Genomic DNA, 9,512 nt, shown 5'->3' on the forward strand with positions numbered 1-9,512 from the left:
ACGTGAACAAAGGCACAATAGGATGTCACTTCAGCATCAACACAATAGGATTCCACAATGCATTAATCATATACTTCAAACCGCAGCACACCCATGGAGCTGTCTGTCTCTGTTCATTTCTAATTGACTTTATTCAAACTTTGCACTCATAGTGGCTAGCTATGGTGCTCTCCTTTTTTGATTGTTTATAGACCTTTCAGTAACACAAGTTACTAATTAAGATGCACCCCATACCATACACAGTCAGCCTTAAAATGAGAGCTTTTCCACAAACAGATTAGGGGAATTTTCTGTTTCCTCTTCTGCTTTCTCGTTTTCAGCTATAATCATAAGGCGCCAACTAGATTTTTTTTTAAGTGTGGCCAGGGCCAGCTCTCATACTTCCACGCCATGATTAATGTGTTATTCATCTGGTACCTTCCTATTCAACTCTTGTCTTTGGCCTGTGAACTTCTCATTTAGCTTCCAACAAAGGATTCCATTGCTGTAGGAACTGAGGTGTGTCTCGGCTTTTACCTGGGAGGCGGTGATGCAAGCGTTTCTGCTGAGACCAATCCTTGGCTTGGGGTGGGGAGCAACAGACTAACAGGCCACCAGGAGAGTCCCAGGGCAGACAACAGAGCCACCACTGCCAGACAAGGTGCTTCAGGCATCAGCTACGGACACCCGGGTGAGGAGCTGTAGCAAGGGGCTTGGATTTCTTCACCAGGGACACCAGCAACAATGACCTGCCTATCCCCCAGAACCTTGGGGCCTCTGGCCCTCCTGATGGTAAGTCCTATCTTCTTCTGAAACTAGTAAACTTTCTCTGCTTCCTTGATTACTGCAGAGACTGAATTTGTTTGCTGAATCCCTGATATACATTCTAAAAAGGAAGCAGCAGAACTAAATGTTAAACTGTGGAAGTTTTAAATTCCTTCCTTTTTTGCTTTTCTTCATGTCTTGAAAAGAAATATAAAACAGAAAAAAGTTAATTTTTAATGTAACTATTTTATATTTCTTCAGTAATCAAATTGACTCATCCCAATCTCAGGTTTTATTTTCCACATCTTTATTTTCTTCAAAGTAGCGCCTTTTTCTAACACACAAATGAAAACATGCACGACACAGCCCTTCTGTTTTCTAGGATTACACATCTCTTGTTAAGCATATGGCTAAGAACTCTGCATGCCTGATCTTGACACCCGACGTGTTTTTAGAATAGTCGCCAACCGTTGAACTAAAATCAAAGTAATTTTGACTCTAGACAAGTTGGGAGGATTATTAAGAAAACCGGTTTTGCATTTAGCCATTATGTGCAAACTGTATGGAGACTACATGAACTTTGCAGGAGTATGGTGTTCGGGAGAGCAGCTCTTCTGTTGGCTGGGGAAACGTTATATGTTGTTTTCTAAAAGGCAAGAAGAACCTAAAGCGAACTCATTAGCTTAGACACTATCAGCTAGTTTATGCCTTAACCATTGTATTAGTGAGGCAGAAATACGTCATAACATCTCAAACATGAAGATCACCAAAAACTTGAATGTAAATAAATATAGGAAAAATTTCCAAAGCTAATCGCCACATTGTGGATGATAAACTTGGCCTCAGCATCCATTCACGCCATTGCCTCATTTCAAAACGCAGGGGACAGTGACTTCTAAAAGTCACAGGGAGATTGATCTCAAGAACTGTCTAAAAACTAAAGTTGTCTCATCACAGCCAATGCCTTGTATGGAAGAATGCCTCAATTCTCCCTCACATGACGGTGTTCAAACAGAAAACAGGCATCACACCACTTTTTAAAAAATGAAGCAATGATTGAACAAGGCCTCTGTTAACTGTGAATTGGCCTTCAGTTCTCCTATGAAGCTGGTGATGAGGAAGGTATAGCCTAGAAGACATTTTTCCAACACACAGTGAAGTTTTGCCCATGTAGAGGGAGAGGAAAAGAGGAAAGACAGAGAGAGAGGGACAGAGACAGAGACAAAGAGAGACATAGAAATACAAAATGAAGGGTCTAGATATGACCTTTGCAATATCATAACCACTATCCATACATGGATATTTATCACTTCAAATAGAATTGTTCTCAGATGAGATACAGTGTTAAATGTAAAACATACAACATAACAAGAGTAAAAAAGGTATTATTAGTTTTTATTTTGATTGCATATTGAAATGATAGTATTTTCAGTAGATTAAATTAAATACACCACCAATTAACTTTAACTTTTTAACAAGCCTTTGGATGCAAGTATAAGAAATTTTAAAACCATTCATGCGGTGGCCATTTGTGCTTCACATTAAACAACGATGTATCCTAATCCAACTTGCAGAGGGCGGTATTCGGCAGGTAGGACTCAGTGGATGGATTCAGTGGAAGTCAAGAGTCTGTAAGTGGAGATGGACCCAACTGTTCCATTGTCAGACCCATACAAGCAGAGACAGGGCAATTGTGGCCTTTGCCGGGGGCTGTGGAGCTACCGGTTTGACTGGACTGGAAGTGTATGCTAGAGAATCTGGGAGTGATTTAAGAAGGTGAATGAGTGTGACATTGAAATGTTCATTCTGTGAAGGCAAATGGAATCCTTTTAGAAAGAGGAGCCACCCAGAGTTTTGACAATGTGGTTATGGGTAAAAAGCAATGTTCTCAGAGCACCCGCATCATTTGTTGTTAAAGGGTGGTGTCTGAAAGTTGAAAGACATGTCTGGAGGTTTCTAAGTACCTTTCCCATCACACACACCATACAAGGTCACTGACAGCATTGTAATGTGAGGCGTAACAGCAAGACCTAGGCTTGAGTGTGTAGCTGTTCCGTTGACTCACTCCAGGTCCTATGTTCTCTATTGTCAAAGGAGAATCATCTTAGTTAGGCTGGGCATGGTAGCACACACCTTTAAGCCAATCACTCAAGAGGCAGAGATAGATGATCTGTGAGTGAGTTCAAGGCCAGTCTGGTCTACATAGTAAGCTCCAGGACAGCCAGGGCTCTGTAGAGAGATCCTGTCTCAAAAAGAACAAGCAGCGGAAAAATAATAATAATAAAGAGAAAGAATCATCTTCACCATGTCTCTGCCTCTCTAAAATGCCCACAGGGAAAAGGGAGCATCGTTGTGTTCACAAAGGCTCTTTGAGAAGCAGAAGTGTTTGCAAGACTCTGATACCAACCTCTTGTAGTGTCAGGACTAGGGGTGATCCTTGATGACATCAATCTCAGTATTGTGGTTCAATGCTTTACATACCCACTGACATCAGTTTCAACAAGGCTTCAGTTAGAGTATATTAAGAATAGCTGTGTGGGGCTGGGGAGATGGCCCAGGAGGTTAAGAGAGCTTGTTGCACATGCATGAGGACCTGAGTTTGAATCCTCGGGAGCCATGTATAGCCATATGACCTGAAGCCTCCATGATGGGAACTGGAGACAGGAGGATTGCTGGGTCTTGCTGGCCACTAGCCTAAATCCATGTTCAGTGAGAGACCCTGACTCAAGGGAATAAAGTAAAGAGGGATAGAGAAGGACACTCAGTGCCCTCCTCTGACCTCCATGCACATATACATGTAAATATAGCGCGCGCGCACACACACACACACACACACACACACACACACACACACACTGTTCACCTATACCTGCACATACAAAAAATAATTTAAAAATATTTCTGAAACTGGTGTTTTGAAAATTACAAGGGTATTTTGAGTGTGGGGAATGCCACATTTTCTAATGTAGAAATTTTTCTCAAAAATCTCAGCTATTTGGGCTTTGAGATTAATTTTTTGGAATATGTAGGTACAAAGTAAACCTGAATATCCTTTTTAAGATGTAAGATTTATCAGTGATCTATATTTATCTAATTTATTCCACATAACACAAAATCAACATTTTCAAGAAAAACTTATAGTTAAGATTCAGAGACTCACTTCTGAAAATAAAAACTGTCTTCAAAGAAAACCATTATTCCACTTTTTACTGTTATCAAAATCTAAAACAAGTTTTGCCATAACATTCTATACCTGAAGAATGAGCTCGTCAATTTCATGTTACAATGCTGTCTAAAACTTTACTTAGGGAATTAACAGAGATGCTCAAAACTCAGGAGTTTAATACAGTTTTTTTTAAGTGGTTTGTGGTGAAGGGGGAAAGTGAAGGTCATTAAAATGTCAAGTCATGAGCAAAATGTGTCCTGAAACCATCCTTCCTTCCATCCATCTTTCCTATACATCAAAGTTCATGTTTTTAAAAAATGGCTTTAAGCTAAACCTCCCATTTTAATCAATGGAAAGTCTCTGAGGTGACTTTTCCATTCTTGATTAGTGAAATGGTTGTTTCCACTGTTGATGAACATATGAAAATGAGCCCCACTGAACCTCTTTGAAATTCAAGATTCCAGAGGCAGAGGAACCTTGCTGGGAATATTGCCTAGCACTGCCTGGCTTTGGCAGCAGTCGGGAGAGACCTAATTATTTCTACCAATTAGCATTCCCCTTGCTTAATCCCAGAAAACAGTTCTCACCCCTGACTAGAACACTCCCTGTCCCAGAGGTTTCTCATAAACCTCTTAGTCCTTGGTGTTCCTTTCCAGTAAAAACTCAGTCTTGATAGCCTAAGGTGAGGGCTTGCTTGGGGAAGTGCCTCATGAGGAAATTACATAGATGATGAGTTATCCATAATTACGTGACGAATAATTGAATCTGCCTAATGCACACTTTTTCAAATGCGGTACAGCGGGCCAGGCTGTGCATTGCACAACGTCAATAGCTGCATTCATGGGAGCTGCAGTGGATGTAGCTCTCCTGAAGTTTGCAAGGAGCAGCGTGCACAGGGGTCCAGCCGAGCACTGCATTAAAGGGTCTCTCTCTGCATACTAGGCAAAGGGCTTTTGCTACCCTTTCCTTTTCTTGTCAGTCTAGCAGAAATTACTGGCATTTACTAAGCACCTACTGTGCACTTGGGCTCACTATGTGCTTTCCATCGGCTCATAGTTCAATCCTCACATCAAACCTACACATTAATAAGTAGTGTAATCCCCCTGTGGCACATGAGGAAATGGAAGGACTGAGTCATGTTCCCAAGACAGATAGTGGTACTGCCTGGGACTGGCATTTAAATCGGTCTGGAGGTTAGGCAGATGGCTTGAAGGGCCGCCGAGCAAGTGTTGAGAGATGAAATCAGATCATTAGAAGCCATGTGAAAATAGATGCAATGGTGGACACATGTAATCATCAGAACATTCAGTATACACGTGTAATCAGAACACTCAGTATACACGTGTAATCAGAACACTCAGTATACACGTGTAATCAGAACACTCAGTATACACGTGTAATCAGAACACTCAGTATACACGTGTAATCAGAACACTCAGTATACACGTGTAATCAGAACACTCAGTATACACGTGTAATCAGAACACTGAGTATACACATGTAATCAGAACACTCAGTATACACGTGTAATCAGAACACTGAGTATACACGTGTAATCAGAACACTCAGTATACACGTGTAATCAGAACACTCAGTATACACGTGTAATCAGAACATGCCTGTGGGAAGATGGAAGAGATGGGAATCCCTGGAAGTTTGTGGCCCAGGAGCCTGGCAACCAGAGCTTTTATCTTAAGCAAGGTAAAGACAAACATGTAAATTTGTCCTGTGACCTCCACACACATGACCTGGCGCGCGCACATGCGCACGCGCGCACACACACACACACACACACACACAGGATGAAAAAGAAAACCAGGGTCCAGGGTCCACATTTGCATCCTCCAATGCAGTCAAATGGGATATTAGCAAACAGCCAAGGGCATCACTTTTACTTAGCTAAATATCTTAGCTGAAAAAAAAGTCAGCTTTCTAAATTAATTGAGTTTACACATCAGTTCTTGAAAACTGAATTGTCTAAAAATAAATACTAATGTCTAAATAATTTAATATATTATTCAATTGGAGAATTTGCCTTGTGAATATAAAATTTATTAGGATGTTTTGTGACTTTAAAATTCAAACAGTCTACACAGTCCTCGCTTATACTTCAATTTTTTCTGCTTTATATTTACACAGCCCCTGGGTTGTTGTTTTCAGTGTGAAATCCAGTAAATTCCATGAAGCACTCAATGCTTGGTTATCAAATAGCTTTTGTGTTAGATGATTCCCCAACTGCAGACTGAAGTAAGTGTTCTGAGGATGCCGACTGCACTGTGATGTCCAGAGGGTTATTGATGTTAAATGCACATTCGGATTAGTATTTCCAGCTCACAGTGGGATTATTAGAACACTGGGCACCATAAGCAAAGGAGCTTCCACATAGAAACTGGAAGAATATGTCATTCATTCTTATGAACTGTGCATTATGTAACTCATTTATCAAATGTGTCCGCTATGACTTGATGAGTTTACAATCACTATTTCTGACTAGTTGATCAATTATGGCGGTGAAATGCCAGCCTACAAGCATTTCATGACATTTCTTCCCAAAAGGTATAAATGCAAACTATATAAAATCGTACTTAAATATGTAATGCCTCCTTGAATTACCTAACTTACTCTCCGACTTCCCCAGCGGGGAGTGTGGTGGACTCTGTGATGCCTTCTAAAAACGGGCAGTGTGGCTGAGTAAACTGTTTGTCTTACAGCTGCTGCAAAGCTCCTGGCAGAAACCGAGGGAGGATAGCTTGACTTCGACTAATGATTCCAGTATGCTGCTGGAAAGCATGATGGCAACGTGCATGTCAAGGGAATCTGACATCAATAGCTGCTCACACAGGAGGCAAAGAGGGCTTGCTGGGACTAGAGATCCGTTCAGCTTTCTGAGCCCAACCCTCAGTGACCTGTTCCTCCAGCCAGGACCCCCCTCCCAAGGCTCCATGGCCCTCAGAATTAATGCACAACTGTAATCTGAGTTCTAGCCAGCCAATGAGTGCTTCGGCATTCAGAAATGTTTCCTATGGCGTTCCTCTTGTTTCTAGAAACAAACACTAAATGAAGGGACATCCTTTGAGATCAGTCTTAAGAGTCTAAAATTTAGAATTTAAGTCATCTGAGGGCTCTGGTTCTCTCAAAGCACTGGAAATAGGATAGCCTGTGGTCTGCTCTGCTAATTCTCCATAGACCAGGCTTTGCCTTCCTGGGAAGGTAGGATCAGGGCTTGAATGTCTATTAGAAGACTCATTCTCCATGGAGCTAGTACAGACATGACTCACGTTTTCTGGATGACTCCATTTTTCCTGTAAAGAGGAGCATGCCCAGCCCATCCTTCCCCTCACAATCAGATGAGAAAGAATGGTCAGTGACCACACCACACTGATCCCTTCTTTCCTAATAGATGGCATGGTGTTGGGACATCATCTTGAGACACTATTTAAAAATAAGAATTTCAATTGAAATGTTTACAATGGAGGGGTTGGGTTGATCATCCTATGTCTGGTGTAATTGCTCCTTTGGTTCAGACTTGAACCTGCCTGTTTATTATAATCTTTAAAAATAAATGATGTAATAAATCTACACTGTTTCAGGATCAACCACAGCCTTTGGCCAGATAAAAATCTCAGGTTACTGCCATATACCTTTCTTCTGTGTATTTATATTATCTTGGGGTTATAATCTAGTGTCATGGCAATGCACACACCCTGGAGATAAAGTGGTTATGTTTCAACCCTAGCTCATCGAGGGTTGTTAAACAGGGAGAAAGGATTCCCATTCTTACGTCTCTAGATTTATAAAAGCAGGGGTTATATAACAGTATCTTCTTCAGGTGGTAAAAATAAACAATAGCAATATTAAGTATAATGTTCTGTGAATAACAACTAAACAAGTCACCTAGCACTGTCGCCCTTCTAATTTTACCCTGTAATTTGTTTTCCATGGCCTTTCCCCTCAGATCTCATGCTCAGCGGAGCAGCAAATGGTTGCAAAACACTTGGGTGGGGAGGGATGATAGCATAAGTAAGACCCAGGATTGGGAAGGCTCATGAAGAAATTCTTTAATACTTATAAAACAGTAAGACACAGGGAACACTGGTGAGCTGCATGCCATTAAAGAGAATGTGAGCTGTACAGACTCAGAGCGGAAGGCATTAGTAAAGGCAGCTTCATGGAGCATGTTGGTGCTTGACCGGATGAATCACATGTAGGTGGGCAGTGAGGAGCAAGGAATGCATTCCAGGTGGAAAGAGATACAGATGCCAGGCAGTTGGCTCCTGGGAGAGCAAAGATCCTAGGCAGCCCAACTTCTTCTATCCTCATTTAATTTTTATACCAGTAGTATACAATGAAACTCTTGTTTGCTTGTTTGTTTGTTTGTTTGTTTGTTTGTTTGTTTGTGGCACGATCTCATTATGTAGTTCTGCCTAGGCTAGAACTCACTATGTAAACCAGGACGGTCTCAGACTCTCAGAGATCCACCTGCCACTGTCTCCTGGGTGCTGGGATTGAAGACAAGCACCACCACATCTGAAATTAAAAAGGAAGTGCAATGTTTATGATTCAGTAGGAAGGAGAAGAGCAGATCCATGCCCCACTGCAATCAGCATCTAAGACCAGCATAGAACAAGCCTGCTTTTAGAAAAAGGTTTCGTTTTCATAAACCAGAATGGTTTCCTTCTGTTCTCCTTACTCCAGTACAGCTTTAAAAAGAGGTGGAGGGAGACAAAAGCGGGTAAAAAAAAAGAACCTGTCTTTAAAAGGAGCTAATCCAGGGTTGTTTTTGTGTAAGCACACATGATAGATAATAGAGGTTCGGGGGTTTGATTTTGTTGTTGCTTTTTTTCCCTAGTTTTTTGAGACAAGGTCTTGCTATGTCATCCTGGCTCTCCTCCAACTCTTTGTAACCCTCCTGCCTTAGCTTCCCACGTCCTGGGATTGTAGCCATGCACCACCATCCCCAGCAGAGTAGGTATCAGTAATTCTGTGACCACTTCCCAGGGTTTATCACAACAGTTCCCACTGGGAGCTTTTTATATGGTAACCATGGAAGAAACATCAAGTGACTAAACTGACTGAAAGCATCATTTTACAATCAAGGAGATGGTGATGATGGTGGTGATGGTAATAATGATGGTGGTTGTGGTGGTGGTTATGAATCTTCTTTCTTTTAGTTTTGTCCTTTTGTTTTGAGACAAGGTTTTACTCTGTAGTCCAAGCTGATGTGCAATACTATATTGCCCAGGTTTGTCTCAAACTAGCAATGATCTTCCAGCCTCAGCCTCTAACCGCTGGCAGATTCCTCTTTTCTGACATAAAAAATAAATAAATAAAACAAAACAAAAACCTGACGACATAGTGGGGCTATGTCTTAGGAGTTAGTAGTACTTGGTGCTTTTGCAGAGTACCCAGGTTCCATTCCCAGCACTGACATGGCAGCTCATAGCCATCCTTAACCCCAGCTGTCAGGGATCCAACAGGTGCACACATGGTGCACATACATGCATGCAGGCAAAATATTCATGAAATTAAACAAATAAATCTTTTAAAAAAATCTGAAGTCAGATTGAAAAGCTAGAGGAACTTGTTTACATGGAAAAAATTC

Source organism: Onychomys torridus, chromosome 13 (assembly GCF_903995425.1).
Source record: "Onychomys torridus chromosome 13, mOncTor1.1, whole genome shotgun sequence".
In the NCBI taxonomy this organism is placed as follows: domain Eukaryota; kingdom Metazoa; phylum Chordata; class Mammalia; order Rodentia; family Cricetidae; genus Onychomys; species Onychomys torridus.